Source organism: Pseudophryne corroboree, chromosome 4, assembly GCF_028390025.1.
Source record: "Pseudophryne corroboree isolate aPseCor3 chromosome 4, aPseCor3.hap2, whole genome shotgun sequence".
Lineage (NCBI taxonomy): Eukaryota > Metazoa > Chordata > Amphibia > Anura > Myobatrachidae > Pseudophryne > Pseudophryne corroboree.
In genome coordinates this window covers 778,487,401-778,510,555 of record NC_086447.1, presented here as the reverse complement: position 1 = coordinate 778,510,555, position 23,155 = coordinate 778,487,401, and the positions used below count along the sequence as shown (strand labels likewise).

The 23,155-nt window shown below is 47.3% G+C and overlaps 1 protein-coding gene across 2 annotated transcripts in view; it reads left to right on the top strand.

Moving 5' to 3' along the window:
- Window positions 1-23,155, top strand: part of SYT14 (synaptotagmin 14) — a 558,522-nt gene that overhangs the window by 31,128 nt on the left and 504,239 nt on the right. The window lies entirely within an intron of this gene.

Below are 23,155 nucleotides of genomic sequence, written 5' to 3'. Positions count from 1 at the left end.
GTAAATACTGGCTGCTTTATTTTTACACTGCAATTTAGATTGCAGATTGAAAACACCACACCCAAATCTAACTCTCTCTGCACATGTTATATCTGCCTCCCCTGCAGTGCACATGGTTTTGCCCAACTGCTAACAAAGTTCCTGCTGCGATCAACTCAGAATTACCCCCATTGTCTCTTACCTGGCTTAGAGACTGGTGCAGGAAAGAAGGGTTTGTGTTCATGGAACACTGGGCGGACTTCTCAGTCAGTCGCCATCTTTTTTGTCACAATGGATTGCACCAGAATGATGAGGGGGGCAGCAGTGTTGGGGGGAAGGGTGGTTAGGGGGTTGGAGGAGTTTTTAAACTAGGTACCTTGGGGGAGGGCTTAGCTAGAAACTACGGGTCATGCAGTGAGAATAGTATGGATGGAGGTATTGAACTAAATGGGGGTGGAGAAGGGGGGAGGGTAAGAGCAGCCGGCAAGGGCCCTAAGATGGGTACTATTAAGGGTATTACCAAGGGTATTGCTAAAACATACGACGATTATGGGTCATCGTTACTGCATATAGAAAATGAAGTACCCAACACAAGGGGTAATACTCATCTCAATTGTATGTATGTCGCTAGAAGCCTTACAGGTAAAAAGGGGGAACTAGAAGTCTTTAAAGCAAGCAAACAGTACCATATTATAGGCATTACTGAAACTTGGTGGGACGAATCTCATGATTGGTCAATCAATCTAGAGGGGTATTCGCTATTTAGGAGAGACATTAAATAAACGGGGGGGGGGTTGTCTTTATGTAAGGCCATTTTTAAAACCTGTTATACGAGAAGATATTCATGAGGGGAATCTAGATACTGTTGAGACGTTGTGGGTAGAAATTGCATGTCAGGGAAAGGGAATAACAAAGATAGTATTGGGGTTATGCTACAGGCCACCTGGTATTACTGTATCTGAAGAGGAATTGTTGCTGATGCAAATTGAAAAAGCGGCAGGAGAGGGAGACGTAATTGTGATGGGAGACTTTTAACTATTCGGAGATAAATTGGACAAACGAATCAGGTGAGACTGCTAGCGGTAATACATTTTTAAACATGTTAAATGATAACTACTTACTTCATCTACTCGAGGAACCAACTAGGGGGGTAATTCTGAGTTGATCGCAGCAGGAACTTTGTTAGCAGTTGGGCAAAACCATGTGCACTGCAGGGGAGGCAGATATAACATGTGCAGAGAGAGATAGATTTGGGTGTGGTGAGTTCAATCTGCAATCTAAATTGCAGTGTAAAAATAAAGCAGCCAGTATTTACCCTGCACAGAAACCAAATAACCCACCCAAATCTAACTCTCTCTGCAAATATTATATCTGCCTCCCCTGCAGTGCACATGGTTTTGCCCAACTGCTAAAAAAATTCCTGCTGCGATCAACTTGGAATTACCCCCTAGGTACAATGCAATCTTAGACCTGGTATTAACAAACAATGGGGAACTGATATAAAATGTTATAGTAGGGGAGCCCTTAGGAAACAGCGACCACAATATGGTCACCTTTAATATCAGTTTTCATAAGCAGTGCTATATAGGCTCAACTGGGACTTTAAACTTTAGCAAAGCCAACTTTGACATGATGAGGGAAGCTTTAAGGGACATTGAATGGGAAATTTTGTTTAAAGGAAAATATTACGGAGAAATTGGAGGTGTTAAAATCGCTGCTGGATGAGATTACTCATAACTTTATTCCCTTGGGTAACAAACAAAGGGCTAAAAATTCCAAACCAATGTGAATTAATAAAAAGATTAAGGAACTAATAGGCAGAAAAAAAAATCGAGCTTTCAAAAAATACAAATCAGACGGGAAGGCGGAGTCATTGCAGCACTATAAGGCTTGTAACAAAATATGCAAAAAATATGCAAAAAATAAGAGCTGCTAAAATAGAAACTGAAAAGCTAATAGCCAAGGAAAGTAAATCAAAGCCCAATTTTTAAAAAAAATCTATCATCAGCAAAACATTAAAGAAGGAAAGTATAGGCCCATTAAAAGACAGGCTGGGAGTCTTAATAAAAAACGATAATGACATAGCGGATAAATTAAATGAGTTTTTCTCATCGGTATTCACAAGAGAGGACCAGATGCAGGAAGTAACAAACAACCTCAATAAAGATAATGTCACACTGCTTAGTGCTTTTTTAAATGAGGAGGAAGTCTGTGACCGATTAAAAAAAACTAAGATTAATAAGTCACCTTGTCCCGACGGAATTCACCCAAGGCTTCTCATGGAGCTTCACTCCGAACTAGCAAGCCCACTATTTACGATCTTCAATTACTCACTTACATCAGGCATGGTTCCCAAAGACTGGCGTATAGCGGAGGTAGTGCCAATATTCAAAAAGGGGAGTAAAGCTGAACCGGGCAACTATAGACCAGTTAGTCTTACGTCTATAGTAGGGAAACTACTGGAAACTATTCTAAGGGATTGTATACAGAAGTTCCTTGAAACCATTAAGGTTATTAATAGGAACCAACATGGATTTGTGAAGGATAGATCATGTCAAACAAACTTACTAAGCTTTTATGAAACTGTTAATGCAAACCTTGATCAGGGTAAGGAGGTGGATGTAATCTTTTTAGACAATGCTAAAGCGTTTGACACAGTACTGCACCTGAGACTTATATATAAATTACAAGAACTGGGGCTAGGGAGCACAATATGCACTTGGGTAAGTAATTGGTTGGATAATAGGGAGCAGCGCGTTGTGGTGAATGGAACTTTTTCAAATTGGAAAAAAGTACTAAGTAGTGTGCCACAAGGGTCTGTACTTGGACCACTATTGTTCAATATTTTAATCAACGATCTAGCTGTAGGTCTAGAGAGCACGGTGTAAATTTTTGCAGATGATACCAAACTGTGTAAGGTTATAAAATCGGAGGGTGATGCTGAGTCTCTCCAGAACGATTTAGCTAAACTGGAATCATGGGCAGCAAAATGGAGAATGAGTTTCAATACAGACAAGTGTAAGGTAATGCACTTTGGTAGCAAGAACAAAAATAACACATACTCACTAAATGGGGTGAATTTAGGGGATTCTGTACTGGAAAAATACTTAGGTGTTCATATAGATAGCAAACTGAGCTGCAGTACCCAAAGTAGGATTACAGCAAAGAAGGCAAGCAAGATATTAGCATGCATTAAGAGGGGAATTGATGCAAGGGATGAGAGTGTTATACTCCCATTATATAAGTCCCTAGTGAGGCCACATCTTTAATATTGTGCACAATTTTGGGCACCGTACTACAAAAAGGATATCCTGGAGCTAGAAAAGGTTCAGAGGCGAGCAACTAAACTAATCAGAGGAATGGAGACGCTGGAATACAAGGAAAGACTTGCAAAGCTAGGCATGTTTACACTGGAAAAGAGGAGATTAAGAGGGGACATGATCAACATATATAAATATATAAGGGGACAATATACAGAGCTAGTGGGGGATCTGTTTTTAGTAGGATTGATACAGAGAACATGTGGACACCCGCTTAGGTTAGAGGAGAGGAGGTTCCGCACACTAAGGCGAAAAGCTTTTTGCACAGTAAGGACAATACGAGTTTGGAATTCCCTGCCTGAGAGAGTAGTAATGGCGGACTCGGTCAACATTTTTAAAAATGAGCTGGATACATTTCTACAGGGTTATGGTGCATAGATCACACGCTACAGTTATAAAAAAGAGTAATAAACATAACGGCCGGCTTTAGCACAAGTTAGAATTAGTCCTGATAATAATACAGCATATGAGACCACAAATAGGTTGAACTTGATGGACAAATTGTCTTATTTCAACCTCAGAAACTATGTTACTATGCTACTTTCATGTCCCTTTGCAAAGGTCTCGTGTCAGCATTCATTATCTGCCCACAGTAGAGAAAGTGGTTTGTTATGCTGAGCCAATTTTCACTACACCAGGACAGTAATAGGCGACATGAATCACTTCAGAGGCCCGAATTGATGGCCCGCTAGCCTAATTAATGCTTATCTGCAGTAACACATCAGTCTGCATTGTAATGTTAAACAAGTGGCAAAAACGACTCTCCCACATGATACATACTTTCTAGGGAACTGGGCAGGATGGAGCGGGTATGGGTCGTTGGGTAGACACAATTTAGGTCGACAGTCATTAGGTCGACCATGGAAGGTCGACATGCATTAGGTCGACAGGGACAATAGGTCGACATGGTCATTAGGTCGACAGGGAAACTAGGTCAACATGATCATTAAGTCGACATGTACTAGGTCGACAGGTCAAAAGGTCGACATGTTTTTAAAAAAACTTTTTTGGCGTTATTTTCTTCGTAAAGTGACGGGAAACCCCAATTAGTGCACCGTGTCCCCTCGCATGGGTCGCTTCGCTCGCCATGCTTCGGGCACACAGGAGTCACTTGCATCTCCTCTCTCCATGAACTCTTTCGGAGGGGGAAGGGGAACTCTATGGCAACATGCGGCCTAGGGTCACCTGTTGCCCATAATGGCACTCAGGAACTTGCTAGGCCCAAAGTGCCACATGCCTCAGTAATGTCTCTGGAGCCTGTTTCTACTAAGTATATACTCCCCCTTTATTGGCCGCAGTATAGTCTGTGGCTAGAGACAGGTGAGCATGCTGTGGGTGATAATGAGACCTACTTTTTGTCAGGGATGATTATAAAATAAAGCATGTTGCTCTTTCTAATATTAAACATGGTACAGTGTGCTGCTGGGAGCTGCTACTGAAACGAATATGGCAGTGAATGTATGATCCACTTCTGAGATTGTTCAGGCATTTATGATCGGTCAGGGAGAGTTTGGCTGTACATTCATCCGAGCATTGCAGTGCTATTGCACAGGCCTGTGTGCTCTCTACACAGATGGCACTATATTGTTTATCTCTTGCACTCCCATCACCTCCTGTCTCAGGAGGCCACCGCTGGATTGTGGCTCATACACATTTAATAGGGAGAAGAAGAATAAACACCTCATTAATGAGCATGTTTATTAGTATACTCACATTTGCCCTGATAACTAACATCTGTTAGTTGATGCTGTTTGCAAAGACAAGGGATGTAGTTTCAGGGCAATTTATTCATGCCAAGAAGTCTGCTCAGATAAGCAGCTGTCCCTGTTCTTATAGACTTCAACTGTTGGGTTTTGTCCCGGCAGTATCCCTGCACATGTGTCCTTAGGTGGCATATACACACACAAATAGTCAAACACAGCCTGTGACAGTTGGCCAGAGCTGATTGGTTGGTACTTTATCTCTCTACACTTTATTTCTCCCCAAGGTGTGATACATCACCCCAGAGCGCTTTAAGGGCCTAGTTCAGAGTTGATCCCAGCAGCAAATTTGTTAGTAGTTGGGCAAAATCATGTGCACTGCAGGGGGGACAGATATAACATGTGCAGAGAGAGTTAGATTTGGGTGTGGTGTGTTCAAACTGAAATCTAAATTGCAGGGTAAAAATAAAGCAGCCAGTATTTACCCTGCACAGAAACAAAATAACCCACCCAAATTTAACTCTCTCTGCACGTGTTATATCTGCCACCCCTGCAATGTACATGGTTTTGCCCAACTGCTAACAAATTTGCTGCTGTGATCTATTCTGAATTACCCCCTACGTTTCTACAGTTGTGTATGTGAAAGTTTCTCTTTGCTGTTGGTAATAGTATTTCTGCTGCGGGGTACACTGGGCTCCACAAAGGGGTATATTTACTAAAATTCGTATTTGTGTCGATTTGGAGGGAGATTAAACACGAATGACATCGAATGTGTGAATTTGCAACTTTTTGAATTTTTTACGCCACATTTACTATGCTGTCGTATTCTGCATTTTTGTTTTTTCCGATGTCGATGTCATTCGTAATTTCGGCCAGTGTTTTACGGGAGTGAATAGTAAAACACTGCCGACATTAACACAATGAATCTCGGCCGGATCTGTGAGATCCGTGCAGGGCTTCATTGTGCACCTTTAAAAAAAATATAAAGTGTTAAAAATCAAGAAAAAAATTGCGTGGGGTCCCCCCTCCTAAGCAAAACCAGCCTCGGGCTCTTTGAGCCGGTCCTGGTTGTAAAAATATGGGGGAAAAATTTACAGCGGTTCCCCCATATTTCAACAACCGCAGGGACCTATATAAAAGTGTCCCCCGCCTGTGGCATTATCTCTCTGACTAGTGGAGCCCGGTGCTGGTGTTAAAAATACGGGGGACCCCTACGCTTTTTGTCCCCCGTATTTTTGGCACCAGGACCAGGCGCAGAGCCCGGTGCTGGTTGTTGAAATATGGGGGAACCCCTGTCAATTTCCCCCCCATATTTTTACAACCAGGACCAGCTCAAAGAGCCCGAGGCTGGTTATGCTTAGGAGGGGGGACCCCAAGCAATTTTTTTTAATGATTTTAAACACTTTCCCACCCCTTCCCACTGATAAACATGCACGGATCTCATGGATCCGTGCATGACTATCAGAACACGGTAAAAAAAAGCAGGTCTGTTGTAAAACTGCTTTTTTTTACAATTTGTATTTTTTCACGGCAGTGTTTGGCTGTTGCCGGCAGTGTTTGAGAAATAGAATTTTTAGTAAATTACCGAGTTGTATCAAATAATAATATTTGACCGATGGTGTATTCATTCGTATTTTTTTTCTTTGACTCCCAAAAAATACGAATGCCCTCATCACTGCCGAGATTTTAGTTTAGTAAATTCCCGAGATGACACTTTGAAGAAAAAACACCAAATCGGTCAAAATCGGGACCTTAGTAAATATACCCTATGGAATGGGGTGTAGAGTAGGATCTTGATCCGAGGCACCAACAGGCTCAAAGCTTTGACCTTCTTTCCAGAATGCATAGCGCCGCCTCCTATATCACCCCGCCTCCCTGCACAGGATCTCAGTTTTGTAGTTGGTGCTGCAGTAGCAGGCACTTAACAGATGGGCTGCTCCAGGCAGCCCTAATAAGAGCTTTTTTTCTGAGGAAAAAAGTGAAGACTTCAAGGGCAGCAGCAGTGTTACATGTCAGTGGATATTCACGGCTGCAGCTCCGGCTCTCCCCAGCGGCGCTGTACACTCCCGAGCCCTGGTTGCCGGCTAACTACAGCAGGAGGCTCCGGTTTTCTTCTTGTCAGGCACACACGACGGGGGCTCTCCGGGATCGCGTGGCCGCGCTTCGGGAGGTGGTAAGTGGGTCCCGCTTGCGGGACCCGGTCTTTATCGCGATCCGGTGCGGTCAGTGGGAGGCGGGCCGCGCGCGCTGGCGGTGGACACTGTGGCAGTACAGGTGATCCCACTAGATCACCAGGGCATGGGACAGGTCAGGTTTTCTCTATAAACCGTTTTATTAGAGCCCGCAGTACCCAGTGGTTTTGCCAGCAGGGGGATAGAGCTTGGACCTAAAGCCCCAGCCCCATGGCGCCATTTTCTTCAAATGTTCACGCCCTGGAGCTGCATATCTGTCTCTCCCTCACTCCCTGGCAGTGTCTGCGGCGCCATTATCCCTCAGCTCACTGTTCCTGGGAATGCTTGGGCAAATCCTCCTATGTAAAGCCGCCTGGTTGTCAGTGCTGTGACTTTACAAGACACTTAAGTATTCTACCTGCCTTTTTTAGTCAGTGTTAGTTAAGAAAGAGTGCACTTAGTCAGGGTTTCCTAGTACAATTACCCTGTGATATACATCCAGTTCTTACTGTGTACTGTTATATCTATTGTTATACTGTATAGCTGTGTAAGCTAGTCCAGTGCAGTATTATTGTTAGTAATAACCTCTGCATTGTACAGACTGTGACTATTTGTGTGTATATTTGATAGCTGAGTGGTGTCCATTTCATGTCTTTTTTTCTCAACCTGCTATCCCTATATTCTATAACCTGAGGGGGCTTGGTGCGTCAGGTTTTATCTAATATAGGATTTTCACAAAGATATACTGTATTACGTATTTTTCTCTGTGATTTAGTCACCATATCTCTCCTTTATCTCTGCTGGTGCTGACTACACTGCGCAGGGGTTTGGGCTAGAGGTATTGTGCTGCTGACAAATTGTACTGTGTTACCTGATACTGCAAGTTATATCATGTCTGCTTCTGAGGGTAACGGTTCTGGGGCTGAACACACTGCCGGTGTTGCTGAAGCTGCAGATACCTATGAGGAGAATATAGCAGCTTTGGGCTCTGGTTCTGGGGGCTCCTTGCCCCCCAGTGGGACGGTGGCAACGGGGGCAAATAATGACCCGCCGTGGGCCGCTTTTTCCACGCTTCTGCATACGCTAGTTCATAAACTAACACCCCCTGTGGGATCCCCAATGCCGGTGCAACCATTTGTGGTCCCTGCAGCTAACCCGCCGTGGGCGGACGATTTATCTGCTCAAATAAAGAAGTTGAACCAGTCCCTGACTACTAAAAAGTCTGACCGTCGCTTGCCTACGTCCAAGGGGTCCTTTAAGCGAGCGCTTGTCTCCTCACAATCCACTGCTGTCACTGACACCTCATCGAATGAAGATGGCACTTACACTGACCCCACAGGTTCTGACTCAGATACGGCTGATGGGGATGGTGTTTCACATGTGGATGTTCCTGATCTTTTGGAGGCTATTAAGTTAATTTTACAGATTACGGATGATCCCGAGCCATCCGTTCCTCCTAAGAAACCAGATAGGTTCAAGCGTCAGAAGGTGATTAAACAAGTTTTACCTCACTCTGACCACCTAATTGATATACGTCAGGAACTCCCGGCCCGTTCTCAACCTCAAGGCGTTGAACAGGTTTGTGAAGGTTTCCAAGTTCCGGATGGCCCTTCGCTCTATAGTTCTGGCCTTGGAACCTGGGGACTTCATGGTCTCCCTGGATATACAGGATGCTTACCGGCATATTCCTATAGCAGTGTCTCATCAGCAATACCTGAGATTTGCGATTGGCAACTGCCATTACCAGTTTCGGGCGTTACCTTTTGGTTTAACAACGGCTCCGCGAGTCTTTACAAAAGTCATGGCGGTGATGACGGTGGTACTCCGCCGTCAAGGGGTCAGGATACTGCCGTATTTGGACGACTTGTTAATCCTGGCAAACACCATAACTTCTCCTGCGCCATCTAGATGTGACGGTCCGGTTTCTGCAAGCCCACGGGTGGCTCATCAACTGGAAGAAGTCATCCCTGATCCCTTCTCAGAGCATGGTGCATCTGGGAGCACTATTGGACACTCACAACCAGCGGTTGTTCCTGTCTCAGGAGAAAGTCCTGAAACTTCAGGACAGGATTCGTTGCTTCCTATCTCGTCCGCAAATGTCGATACATTCGGCGATGCAGGTGCTGGGCCTCATGGTGTCAGCATTCAACATGGTGGAGTACGCTCAATTTCACTCTTGTCCTCTCCAGAGGCTGATTCTAGCCAAATGGGAAGGCCTGCCTCACCGGATCAGGTCTCAAATGATCTCATTGACTCCGGAGGTCCGTCTGTCGCTGCTCTGGTGGCTCCGGGACCAACAACTGTGCAGGGGCCGTCCGTTCTGGATATCCGACTGGGTCCTGTTGACGACAGATGCCAGTCTAAGAGGTTGGGGTGCGGTGCTGGAGCAACACTCCCTTCAGGGGCGGTGGACCAAGGAGGAGTCCCTCCTCTCGATCAATATTCTGGAGTTGCGGGCGGTCTTCAATGCCTTGAACCTAGCCCAGCATTTAATTCAGAATCGTACTGTTCAAGTACAGTCGGACAACGCCACCACAGTGGCTTACATAAATCATCAAGGTGGCACTCGAAGCTGCCTAGCAATAAAGGAAGTCTCACGTATTCTACAGTGGGCAGAACGCCATCTACCTGCCATATCGGCAATATTCATTCCGGGAGTCCTGAATTGGGAAGTGGACTTTCTCAGTCGTGAGGACGTGCATGCCGGCGAGTGGGGCCTCCATCCAGAAGTGTTTCAACTCCTAGTGGAAAGGTGGGGCCTTCCAGACGTAGATCTGATGGCGTCTCGACACAATCACAAGGTTCCGGTCTTCGGAGCAAGGACAAGGGATCCTCAAGCAGCATTCGTGGATGTGCTGGCGGTACCATGGAAGTTTCGGCTGCCGTACGTGTTCCCTCCGGTGTCACTCCTGCCCAGGGTAATTCGGAAGTTCAAGCAAGAAAAAGGAATTCTGCTTCTCATAGCTCCAGCGTGGCCCAGAAGGCACTGGTTCTCAGACCTGCAAGGCCTATCGTCAGAGCGTCCAATTCTACTTCCACAACGCCCAGACCTCCTCGTTCAGGGCCCCTGTGTCTACCAGGACCTAGCCCGGCTGTCTTTGACGGCGTGGCTCTTGAAGCTTCCGTCTTAAGGTCTAAAGGGTTTTCTGAGGCGGTCATTCAAACTATGTTGCGGGCCCGGAAACCGTCTCGGCTCGTATTTACTATAGGGTCTGACATTCTTACTTTGTTTGGTGCGCATCTAACGATTATGACGCTTCCAAGTTTAGTATAGCCAAGTTGTTGGCTTTTCTTCAGCAGGGCCTGGACTTAGGCCTGCGTCTGGCCTCCCTCAAGGTTCAAATATCTGCCTTGGCGGTGTGGTTTCAGAGAAAAATTGTGACCTTACCATACCTTTACTCAGGGCGTGTTGCATATCCAACCTCCCTATGTCCCGCCTGTGGCTCCTTGGGACTTGTCGGTGATTTTGGAAGCGTTACAAGAGTCTCCGTTTGAACCTCTTGGTTCAGCTGACCTTAAGTGGCTTTCATTTAAGGTGGTGTTTCTGCTGGCTATTGCTTCAGCTAGAAGAGTGTCGGATTTGGGTGCCTTGTCCTGTAGTTCCCCATATCTGATATTTAACCGTGACCTGTCGGTTCTTAGGACTCGTCCCGGCTATCTACCTAAGGTGGTTTCTTCGTTCCACCTTAATCAGGAGATTGTAGCTCCGGCACTTGTTTCTCCTGATCTGTCTCCCAAAGAGCGGTCTTTGGATGTGGTACGGGCTCTCCGTATCTATGTGAAGAGAACTGCTCCTATTAGGAAATCTGATTCTCTTTTTGTTGTGTTTGGGTTTCACAAACGGGGTTGGCCTGCTCACAAGCAAACTCTGGCCAGATGGATTAGAATGGTGATTGCACATGCTTATGTGAAGGCTGGTCTCTCTGCTCCTGATCACATTAAGGCACATTCTACTCAGTATTTTGGACCTTCTTGGGCGGCCCAACGTGGTGCGACCCTTGAACAATTGTGCAAGGCGGCTACGTGGTCGTCTGTGAACACGTTCATAAGGTTCTATGCCTTCGATACTGCCGTTTCCCAGGATGCTTCCTTTGGACGCCTGGTTCGTGTGCCCGCTACAGTGCGTCCGCTCCCATAAGGAACTGCTTTAGGACATCCCCATTGTCCATTCCTTGTGGAGCCCAGTGTACCCCGCAGCAGAAAACGATTTTTATGGTAAGAACTTACCTTTGTTAAGACTCTTTCTGCGAGGTACACTGGGCTCCACAAGGCGCCCACCCTGACGCACTTAGCTTCTTTGGGTTGGTATGGCATTAGCCACTGACACGTCTCCTGTCGTGAGAATGCGGTGTTGTGGCTACTAACTGTTGTCGTCTCTTTTCCTGCTACTGCATTGGACTGGTTAACTAAAAACTGAGATCCTGTGCAGGGAGGTGGGGTGATATAGGAGGCGGCGCTATGCATTCTGGGAAGAAGGTCAAAGCTTTGAGCCTGTTGGTGCCTCGGATCAAGATCCTACTCTACACCCCATTGTCCATTCCTTGTGGAGCCCAGTGTACCTCGCAGAAAGAGTTTTAACAAAGGTAAGTTCTTACCATTAAACTCGTTTTTAAACTTACCTCTGAATCACTAAGGGGTCTAGTCATGAAGCAGTGAAAAGAGTGGAGAAGTGAAGCTGTGAAGAAGTTGCCCATGGCAACCAATCAGCTGCTCCGTACAATTGTATAGTATGCAATTTATAAATCTTACTTCAATGCTGAATGGTTGCCATTTACCACTTCTCCACAGGCTCACTTCTCCACCCTTTTCACTGCTTCATGAATAGACCCCCTAAAGGTTTTTAACCACAAAAGCATGTAGAGGCACTTCTAAAATTTAACAGTACAGTATGTCGGCTTGTATCGACGTTAATAGGTGCATTGCCTAGAAAGGAAAGTGCATCCATGTTTAAACTAGGGGAGTATATGTTTATAGATTTTTTTTGACATTCACAGTGACTAATGACCCGTAAAGTTTATGAGGTCATCACACACAATACATGAAAAATGATCAATAAACACATACTTGCCCATTTCTTTCAACATTAAAATTACTGTTGCAGAGAGATATTCTGTGTGTGTTACTCATACAATAGTGCACAAAGGGGGGCCCTGATTCATGGCGGTTTTCATAAAAACAGTAGCTGCTATAAATAATATCAATACCGTGCTACTCTTTGTAGTGTTGAATCTGGCTTTGTGCTCAGTATTGTTACATTTAAAAAAAAAAAGCTGACTTGTTTTAAAAGGTAATTTGTGCTGCTGTAATCTCCCCTGAATATTAAGCTAGTTACACATTGGCAGATTTATTAAGCCTGGTGAAGTGAAAAAGTGAAAGGTGATAACGCACCAGCCCAATCAGCTCCTAACTTCCATGTTACAGGGGAGCAGATGTGTTAAGCCTGGAGAAGTGATAAAGCAGTGATAAGTGGAAGGTGATAATGCACCAGCCAATCATTACGGGTTTGAAAAATAACAGGATCTGATTGGCTGGGGCGTTATCACCTTCCATTTGTCACTGCTTTATCACTTCTCCTGGCTTAATACATCTGCCCAGGGATTGAAAAATGACAGTTAAGGGGGGTACTCACGGAGCGATATTCTAAGCAATCTGACTAGATTGCTTAGAATATCGGCAGGATCGCTCCGTGTGTAGCCCCCTCGGCGATAGCGATGCGCGGCCCCGCACATCGCTATCGCCGCTGCTAGATTGGCCTGCATGCAGGCCAATCTAGCGGGTCGCTCACTTCACCCGCTGGGTGAAGTGAGCGGCCCCCCCCGTCTCCCCCCGCACGCTCAGCACAGATCGCGCTGTGCTGAGCGGCAGGAGAGATGTGTGCTGAGCGGTTCGCTCAGCACGCATCTCTCCTTGATCGGCCCGTGAGTACTGGGCTTTAGGAGCTAACTGGCTGGTGCGTTATCACCTTCCACTTTATCACTTCACAAGGCTTAATAAATCTGCCCCACAGTCACTTATAATCATACAGATGAGACGATGCAATGAACGACTTGTGTGAGCGATAGCTTAGGTGTACACACTACAGTATATGATGGTCGTGCAAATTGGTTGAAACTACCAAGATTGCACAATATATTGTTTAGTGTATACCAGGGTTGGAAAATAAACCATTTTTTTTTTTACTTTTTTTTTTTTTAAACCGTTGTTTTTTTTTTTTTTTGCTTTAAACCAGTATTTGCATTAATGTTTTAATAAAAATTTTTTATTCCTGCTTATTATATTAATACTATGAAACATTACTATTGCTATGTATTAGAAACATTGGCCCTCATTCCGAGTTGATCGGTCGCAAGGCGAATTTAGCAGAGTTACACACGCTAAGCCGCCGCCTACTGGGAGTGAATCTTAGCTTCTTAAAATTGCGACCGATGTATTCGCAATATTGCGATTACTAACTACTTAGCAGTTTCAGAGTAGCTCCAGACTTACTCTGCCTGTGCGATCAGTTCAGTGCTTGTCGTTCCTGGTTGACGTCACAAACACACCCAGCGTTCGCCCTGGCACTCCCACCGTTTCTCCGGCCACTCCTGCGTTTTTTCCGGAAACGGTAGTGTTTTCAGCCACACGCCCCTGAAACGCCGTGTTTCCGCCCAGTAACACCCATTTCCTGTCAATCACATTACGATCGCCGGAGCGAAGAAAAAGCCGTGAGTAAAAATACTTTCTTCATAGTAAAGTTACTTGGCGCAGTCGCAGTGCGAACTTTGCGCATGCGTACTAAGCGGATTTTCACTGCGATGCGATGAAAAAGAACGAGCGAACAACTCGGAATGAGGGCCATTGATCAACCATGTTTTAATGCTTTCTACCATTAACAATGCACACTTGTTAGGCCTTGATAAGATTTATTTTACATCTTTCAATAAAACCATTTTTTTTACTGTTTATTATTACTATTACATCTAAATATATATGTAGATAGACTAAACATATTAAAGCATACAAAGTACTCTAATGGTGGGTACACACTGCTAGATATATTTGCCGATCAGTTGATCGGCAGATATATCTATGGACGGATCGGGCAGTGTGTTGAGCATACACACTGGCTGATCCGTCGGGGACTGACGTCATGAACTGGGCTCCCACCCAGTTCAGCTGTCAATCACGCCGCCCGCCGCAGCATGTGTACGGGCAGTCGGCCGACCGCCTGTACACACACACCGACGCGCCAATATATCGGTTGATATATTGTCCGTCGGATGTGCTGCAGGGCCAACGCGATACGTCTGTGAACGACGGAGTTCACAGATGTATCGGCCGCACACACTGGCCGACGGACCCGCGATATATCGGCCGTTCAAGAGAATGGCCGATATATCGGTCAGTGTGTACCCACCTTTAGAGATGTATGCTGCTGCTGCTGCTGATCATCAAGGCTGCATGCATTCTGCTCCTCCAGGGACCCACGCTTTTACAGACTCTGTACTGGTACCAGGGGGTCATAGCAGGGGGGGGGGAGCACACCAGCGGTAGCACTGCTGCTATTCTATCAGGTTATACACATAAATCTCACACTGCGCTGCTGTGTTCTGTGTGCTGGTCTCCGTTCCTCAGTGTCACTCCAGGGGCTCTCTAGGGTCTGTGTGGAGTTGTTTTTTCAGTAAGCTACGCTGTATCACCGTTGTGTAAAGATGTCTGTTGACATGGTTATGTGTGCTGCTTGTAACTCTACCCCTTCTTCAGCGGGGTCTGTCATGTGTGAACAGTGCTCCTTATCTCCTCAGGGTCACACGTCACAGGTACCTGACTGGCTAAATAGTTTTAAAAGCATGATTCAGAATGTAAATTCAGAATTGGCTGCAGCTAAGAAGGAGAGACAGGTGTTAAAACAGTCTATTGATTGTATGGCAAAAGCAGCAGAGACCAGAAAGTCTTCTCAGTCCCCTCTGTTGGTTTCACATAAACGCTCACTGCCACAGGTGCTCCAGCCTGATTCTGATTCTGATCAGCCTGATGTGGATGATGATGATATGGATGAGGACAGCTCTCTGTCCCCTGGGGGGGAGGCCCTCATTTTTGCTGTAAGAGAGGTTCTTCACATACCGAATCAGGAGGCAGACCCAGATGAGGAGTTGTACTTTAATGTTAGACCAAAGACCTCGGTCACTTTTTCTGTGTCTAAAGAATTAATCTTCCTGGCCAGGAAAGCATGGTTAAACTCTGATAAAAAAATAAAAAATTCTTCAGAGGTTTTTAGTTACTTTTCTCCTCCCAGCTGAGGACAGGAAGGTATGGGAAAATCCCCCGTCAGTTGATACGTCTGTATCCAGACTGTCTAAGAAATTGGTACTGCTGGTGACAGGGGCTATATCCCTAAAAGAGCCAGCTGACTGTAAAATTGAGACCACTCTCAAGGCAATATATATGGCAGCAGGCGTAGCACAGCGCCCCACAATTGTTTGTGGGTGGATTTCCAGGGCGGTAGTCAAGTGGTCTGATACTGTTATTGATGGTTTAGACTCTCTGCCCCGGGAGGAGGTCATTACTCTGCTGCAACATATACTGGATGCTGCAAATTTTATGAGCGATGCTATAAAAGAATTGTGTAAGATAAATGGCCGCACTACTGCTATGGCTGTTTCGGCACGCAGAGCTCTGTGGTTACGTCAATGGTCAGCGGACGCTGATTCCAAAAAGGGTGTAGAAAATCTTCCTTTTACAGGTGATGCCTTGTTTGGCGACGAGTTAATTAAATGGATCTTCCAGGCAACGGCGGGTAAGTCTACCTATCTGCCGTTGGCTGCGCCACCTGCTAGACGTTCTTACACAGGACCCTCCTCCTTGCAGTCCTTTCGTGTGGCAAGGTTCAGAGGCAGGGGCCGAGGGGTCACCACCACTCCCAGAGGATCTCGTGGTAAGTCCCGTAAATCTGCAACTGCTGCCTCCCTGGACCAGACCACCGGATCCCCTGCCGCTAAGCCTTCTGTGTGGCGGTTGGCCCCAGCAGCAAGGCGACTTTCAGGTGGGTGCTTGCCTTCAACACTTCACCTACGTGTGGTGAGGGACCTCATTTCCCAGGGATACCGGCTGGAATTTCAAGCACTTCCTCCTCACAGATTTTTCAAATTGGGCTTGCTAGTTTTACCTGCAGCAAAAGTTACCTTGCAGGAGGCTATTCAAAAACTTTTGCGGACAGGGGTGGTTGTTCCAGTACCTCCTCCGTTACGCAAAAGGGGTTTTTACTCCAGTCTTTTTGTCATTCCAAAACCAGACAGTTCGATGCGACCCATCTTGAACCTGAAATCTCTGAACCCGTATCTATGGGTGTTCATATTCAAGATGGAATCCCTGCAGGCAGTGGGGTCCCGTCTGGAGGAGGGGGAGTTCCTGGTATCGCTGGATGTCAAGGATGCTTACCTACACATTTCCATGTGTCCCCCTCATCAGGCTTACCTCACGTTCTCCATATTAGATGACCATTTCCAGTTTCACGTTTTGCCCTTTGGCCTGTCCACAGCTCTGAGGGTCTTCACCAAGGTCATGGCGGAGATGATGCTGCAACTGCGCATGATGGGAGTCAACATAGTCCCTTACTTGGACGATCTCCTGATAAAGGCTATGTCCAGGGAGCGTCTACTGCACAGCATCAATCTGATGACTCGCCTACTTACGGATCATGGGTGGATCCTAAATTTTCAGAAATCTCACCTGGAACCGACCCAACGTCTTCAGTTCCTGGGAATGATACTGGATACAGTGTCTCAAAAGGTGTTTCTTCCAATGGACAAAGCCTTGGGTATCCAGGTTATGGTCCACTCAGTGCTCCGTCCTCGTAAGGTATCCATACATCTTTGCATCCGATTGCTGGGCAAGATGGTGGCTGCTTACGAGGCAATCCAACACGGCAGTTTTCATGCCCGGCCATTTCAGCTGGATCTGCTGTGGAAGTGGTCGGGGTCTCACCTTCACATGCATCAGGAAGTGACTTTATCTCAGAAAGCCGGATTTCTGCAACGGGGTACACTGGTTTCCACAGGGAATAACATTGGGTGTAGAGTAGGATCTTGATCAGAGGCACCAACAGGCTAAAAGCTTTTACTGTTCCCAAGATGCTCAGCGCCGCCTCCTCTATAACCCCACCTCCGTGCACAGGAGCTCAGTTTTTAAGTTGGTGCCCTCAGTGCAGGCAGCTAACAGGCAGGGCTGCTCCAGCAGCCCTGAAAAGAGCTTTTTAAAGTGAAGATAGAAGACTTCAAGGGCAGCAGAGGCACTCTCAGTGCTAGCTGTCATTCTGACATCTCCTGCTGCAGCTCCATCACCTCCCCTGGCGGCACTGTATACTCCCGCGCCCTGGTTGCCGGGTACTTACAGCGGAGGGCTCCGGTTCAGCAGGTCAGGCAAACACACTCACCGCAGATTTCCAGGATCGCGTGGCCGCGTCTAGGGAGGAGGTAAGAGGGTCCCCCAGGCCGGACCCGCTGGAAATCGCGATCCGGCGTGGCCTTTAGGAGGCGGGCCACGCGCGCTGGCGTGGACACTGTGTTGGTACAGGGACCCCACTAGACCACCAGGGCAGGGGCACAGGTCCGTTTTACTAAAAACCGTTTTACTAAGGCCCACAGTACCCGGTGGTGAAGTCCAGCAAGGGGATAAGGCTCTGACCTGTAGTTCCTACCCCAGCCCCAGGGCGCCATTTACTGTAAATGTTCCCGCTCTGGAGCTGCATCTCTCTGTCTCCCTCACTTTCAGCGTTTGGGCGCCATTACACACATGTAATGCTGATTCTGGGACTGCTGGGCAATGTCTCCTCTGTAAAGCCGCCTGTATCATCAGTGCTGTGCATTTACAGGACACTTAAGTATTCTACATGTCGTTTAGACAGTGTTAGTTAAGAACAAGTGCATTACTATAGAGATATTTAGTACAAGTACCCTGTGATATACATCCAGTCTTTACTGTGCATTGTTATATCTATATACCTATATAGCTTTACTTAGTGGTACAGATTCTACTTAGTATTGCTAGTTCAGTGCAGTTTAATTGTTGGTAATAAGTTCTGCATTGTATATGTGACTGTGTGTGTGCATATAGCTGCTGTGTGATCTCTATTTCATGTATCCCACACATATTGCTATCCCTATATTGTGTACCCTGAGGGGGGCTAAGTGCATCAGAGTCCTCATAACTATAGTGTTTCACAGGATATACTACTATAGTTTTTTTCTCTGTGTTTTTACAGTCACCACATACCTCTTAAATCCTTTATTTGTGCTCTGCTTTGCAGTCACAATATAAAGGGGGTTTTTGTCAGGTAATCTGTCTGCTTATATTGTACTGTTACACCCTCAGGTTACGCTTACATATTGTTAGGTGCCGCGGTCCGCGGCGCCGCTCGGTCTGCTTCCGAGCAACGCTCACGGCCGCCGCACCTCCCTCCCTGCCCGCCCGGCGCCTGGCAACGCCAGGACGCCGTGCGTACTGTAGCCGCCGGGTCCCTGGCAACGCTAGGAAGCCGGGCGTCCTCAGCCGCTGGGTCCATAGCAACGGGGACGCCGTTGGCGGACCGCGTTCCCCGTTGCCAGATAGGATTGATTAGTTGCTCGTGCAGCAGGGCAGCTGCACGGCAACTAGTAATTAGGGTCTGGGGGCTGGTCTTGCTGGCCCTCCTGTCATTGGCCAGCAGGGTCTTTTTATGGGAGCCAGCACACTGCAGCTTTGCCGGTGATAGCTTCCTGTATGCTGTTCCTGCCTTGCAACGTCTGTTCCTGGTCAGCTGTATCTGGTCGATCCTGCTCCCTGTGCTCCTGAGTTCTGGAGTTCTGAAGCCGGTCCTGGGAATCCTTCCTGTCCAAGTGAACCTGTTGCAGTCATCTGGGGGTTCTCGCTTGTTGGGGTTCTCTCCCGGTTTCATGAGTAGCGGCTTCTGCCGCGTGTTGCGGCCTAGGCCGCTTAGTCCTTGTGTTACTTTTGTATTGGTGGTTTTTGCGGATGTTTCCGCTTTTCACTGTCCTCCCCGGAACTCGGCGGTGCCGTGTGGGGGAGTGGACAGTGGTATCTTTTGTTGTTCTTTTCCTTTGGCGGCGTGCCGCACATATATTTAGTTTTAGGGTAGTTAGTAGCCCCTAGCTTTCTGTTTGCTTTAGTTAGAGGTCCCCTTGTTATTATCCTGTCTCGGTTCACGCCTTGTCTCACTCTAAGACCTGGGGGCATCGGAGTTGGGCAGACCTAATCCGCCCTTCAAACGCGGCTGCCGTGGGCCCAAGAAACCATAGTCACTCAGGCGTGAACTGACCACACGGGTAAAACAACGGAGGTAGGGTGCTAGGGGCTATTCCCGTACCACCCCTTATTTCAGCGTCACGTCCTGGTGCTCTGGACTCACTTCGCAACATCTCTCTAGTTCTGAGCATCAGGAACGTAACACATATAATGTCTGCTAAAGAGGGTGGTCGATCTATGGCTGATCCTGCACCATGCAGTGCTGATGCCACGGATTATTTGGAGGAAAACATAGCAGCTGACGGTTCAGGTAGGGGGTTCTATACCCTCTGGTCAGTTTGCAGCAACAGGGGCAAATTAAGACCCACCTTGGGCTGCTTTATCTTATTTACTGACTACGCTAGTAACTAGACTCGCGCCCCCTATGGGACCTCCCGTGCCATTACACATATTGTCCCTACAGTTAATCCGCCATGGGCAGATGCTCTGTCTTCTCAGTTACAGCAATTAAATCAGTCTCTGACTAAGCAAAAGCCTAACTCTCACCCATCTAAGACCAAGGGATCATCTAAACGGGCCATTACTTCCTCACAATCCACACAGGTTTTGGATACCTCATCCGAGGTAGATGGCGCTTACACTGACCCTTCAGACACTGATGCAGATGCTTCTGATGGGAAATCTCTGACTCAAGTGGATGTTCCTGACCTCTTGGAGGCTATCAGGCTAATTCTTCAAATCAATGATGACGATGAGCCTTCAGCTACCTCTAAGAAACCAGATAAGTTTAAACGTCAGAAGGTTACTAAATTAGTTTTACCTCATTCTGACAACTTGGTTGACTTTTGTCAGGAATCCTGGGAAAATCCAGGAAAGACATTTGCTCTGTCTAAAAAGATGTTAGCACGTTATCCCTTCGCTGCAGAGTTGGGTAAATATTGGGAAACACCTCCGCCGGGGGATTCACAAGTCGCACATCTGGTGGTGTCCTCTGCTCTTCCTGTCACTATCGTCATCTCACTGAAGGAACTAGCGGATAAGCGTGTGGAGGGTTGCTTGACGTCCACTTACACTCTTGCTGGAGCTGTACATAGACACACTATGGCGGCCTCTTGGGCTGCTAAGGCTATTTGGGGTAGATCTCAACAAGATTGTTGCTGACTTGGCATCAGCTAAGACTGCATGTCTGCCTAGTACTTCTTTGGCTCCGAAGACTAAGAGTGCTTCCTTTAGTACCTTTTGACCTCCAGGTAACGCAAAGGGTCAGGCATACCCGAAACAAGCTTGCACTTTCAAACCTCTAAGCCCGAACCTAAACGTGTCTGGGCTGCCCGTCCGCCTGCTTCCAAAACAGACAAGCCTGATGCATGACGGGGCAGGCCCCCCCTGGGGGATCGCAGGGTGGGAGGCCAACTTCTACTGTTTGATCAGACGTGGTTACTGACCACTTCGGATGCCTGTGTAAGGAAAGTTGTCATTCCCGGATACGCCGTCTCTTTCAAGACACGTCCCCCTCTCGAGTTTTGCTCACCAAACATCCCTTCGGATTAGGTGAAGGCATTTGGTGGTACAGTCCCTCCTGGACACAGGAGTGGTAGTGCCGGGGACTCTGGCTCAGAGAGGCAAGGGGTACTATTCACCGCTGTTCCTGGTCCTGAAACCGAATGGTTCCTCCCGGCCCATTCTCAACCTCAAGTCTTTGAACAAATTTGTGAGGGTCTCCAAGTTTCGTATGGAAACTCTTCGCTCTATTATTCTGGCTTTGGAGCCCGGGGACTATATGGTCTCCCTGGACATACAGGATGGTTACCTGCATTTCTCTTACGTCCTAGAGGATGCTGGGGACTCCGTAAGGACCATGGGGTATAGACGGGCTCCGCAGGATCCATGGGCACCTAAAAGAACTTTTCCTATGGGTGTGCACTGGCTCCTCCCTCTATGCCCCTCCTCCAGACCTCAGTTAGATTCTGTGCCCAGAGGAGAAGGGTACACTGCAGAGAGCTCTCCTGAGTTTTCTGTGGAAAAATAATTTTGTTAGGTTTTTTATTTTCAGGGAGTCCTGTTGGCAACAGGCTCCCTGCATCGTGGGGCTGAGGGGAGAGAAGCAGACCTACTTAACTGATAGGCTCTGCTTCTTAGGCTACTGGACACCATTAGATCCAGAGGGAGTCGGAACACAGGTCTCACCCTGGGGTTAGTCCCGGAGCCGCGCCGCCGTCCTCCTCACAGATTCCGGAAGATAGAAGCCGGGTGAGTATGAGAAACAAGAAGACATCTCAGGCGGCAGAAGACTTCAGATCTTCATACACAACACACAGACAGCACTGATGGGTGCAGAGCGCAGGGGGGGGGGCGCCCTGGGCAGCAATAAACCTCGTTTTTGGGCAATAAGGTGCTATTAGGCTGCGGAGGCAGCAAATAGATGATCCCCCGCCATTTTTGTGAAAATTGAAGAGGGACCGAAGCCCGCCGCTGGGGAGCTTGATCCCTCAGCACTAACCAGCGCCATTTTCTTCACAGAGCTGCATGAGAGGGGGTCAGTCCTCGGATTGGACCGACTCACAGGGCCCGTCGGGGTCTCAAAAGCGTCCCTTGGCAAAAATTGTGGACACAACTACTGACACGGACTCTGATTCCAGGTATCGACTATGATGAAGCTAAATTGCACCCTAAGGTGACAAAGAGCATTCAGTGTATGATTATAGCAATAAGAGATGTGTTGCATATTGCTGATGAACCACCTGTTCCTGACACGAGGGTACACATGTTTAAGGGAAAGAAAAAGATAATAAACTTTCCCCCATCTCATGAACTTAATGAGTTTTTTTAAAAAGCTTGGGAGACTACGGATAAGAGACCGCAGATTCACAAAATAATTAATATGGCATACCCCTTCCCTACACAGGACAGGGTACGTTGGGAATCCTCTCCCACTGTGGATAAGGCTTTAACGCGCCCGTCAAAGAAAGTGGCGCTACTGTCTCCAGACACAGCGGCCCTCAAGGATCCTGCGGATCGCAGGCAACAGACTACTTTAAAGTCTATTTATTCACATACTGGAGCTTTGCTAAGACCGACAATTGCGTCGGCATGGGCATGTAGCGCAATTTCAGCCTGGACAGATAACCTGTCGGCTGACCTTGATACCATGGATAGATATACTGTTTTGTTAATTCTAGCCCATATCAAAGACGCAGTCTTGTATATGAGAGACGCTCAAAGGGACATTGGATTACTGGCTTCCAAAGCCAATGCCATGGCTATTTCAGCGAGAAGATCCTTATGGACCCGCCAGTGGACGGGTGATGCGGATTCGAAAAAGCATATGGAGGTTCTACCCTATAGGGGAGACGTGTTGTTTGGGGATGGGCTGGCGGACCTGGTTTCCACAGCTACCGCAGGTAAATCTAACTTTTTACCGTTTATTCCCCAACAGCAGAAGAAAACTCCAACATATCAGATGCAGTCCTTTCGGTCACAAAAGTCCAGAAGAGGTCGGGGATCCTCCTTCCTTGCCAGAGGTAAGGATAGAGGGAAAAGAACACCTGCTTCGGCTGGTGCCCAGGAACAGAAGTCCTCCCCGGCTTCTACAAAACCCACTGCATGACGCTGGGGCTCCCCTGCGGGAGTCCGCACCGGTGGGGGCTCGTCTTCGACTCTTCAGCCAGGTCTGGGTCAGCTCAGACCTGAATCCTTGGGCGTTGGAAATAGTTTTCCAAGGCTACAAACTGGAATTCGAAGAGGTGCCCCCACGCCGATTTTTCAA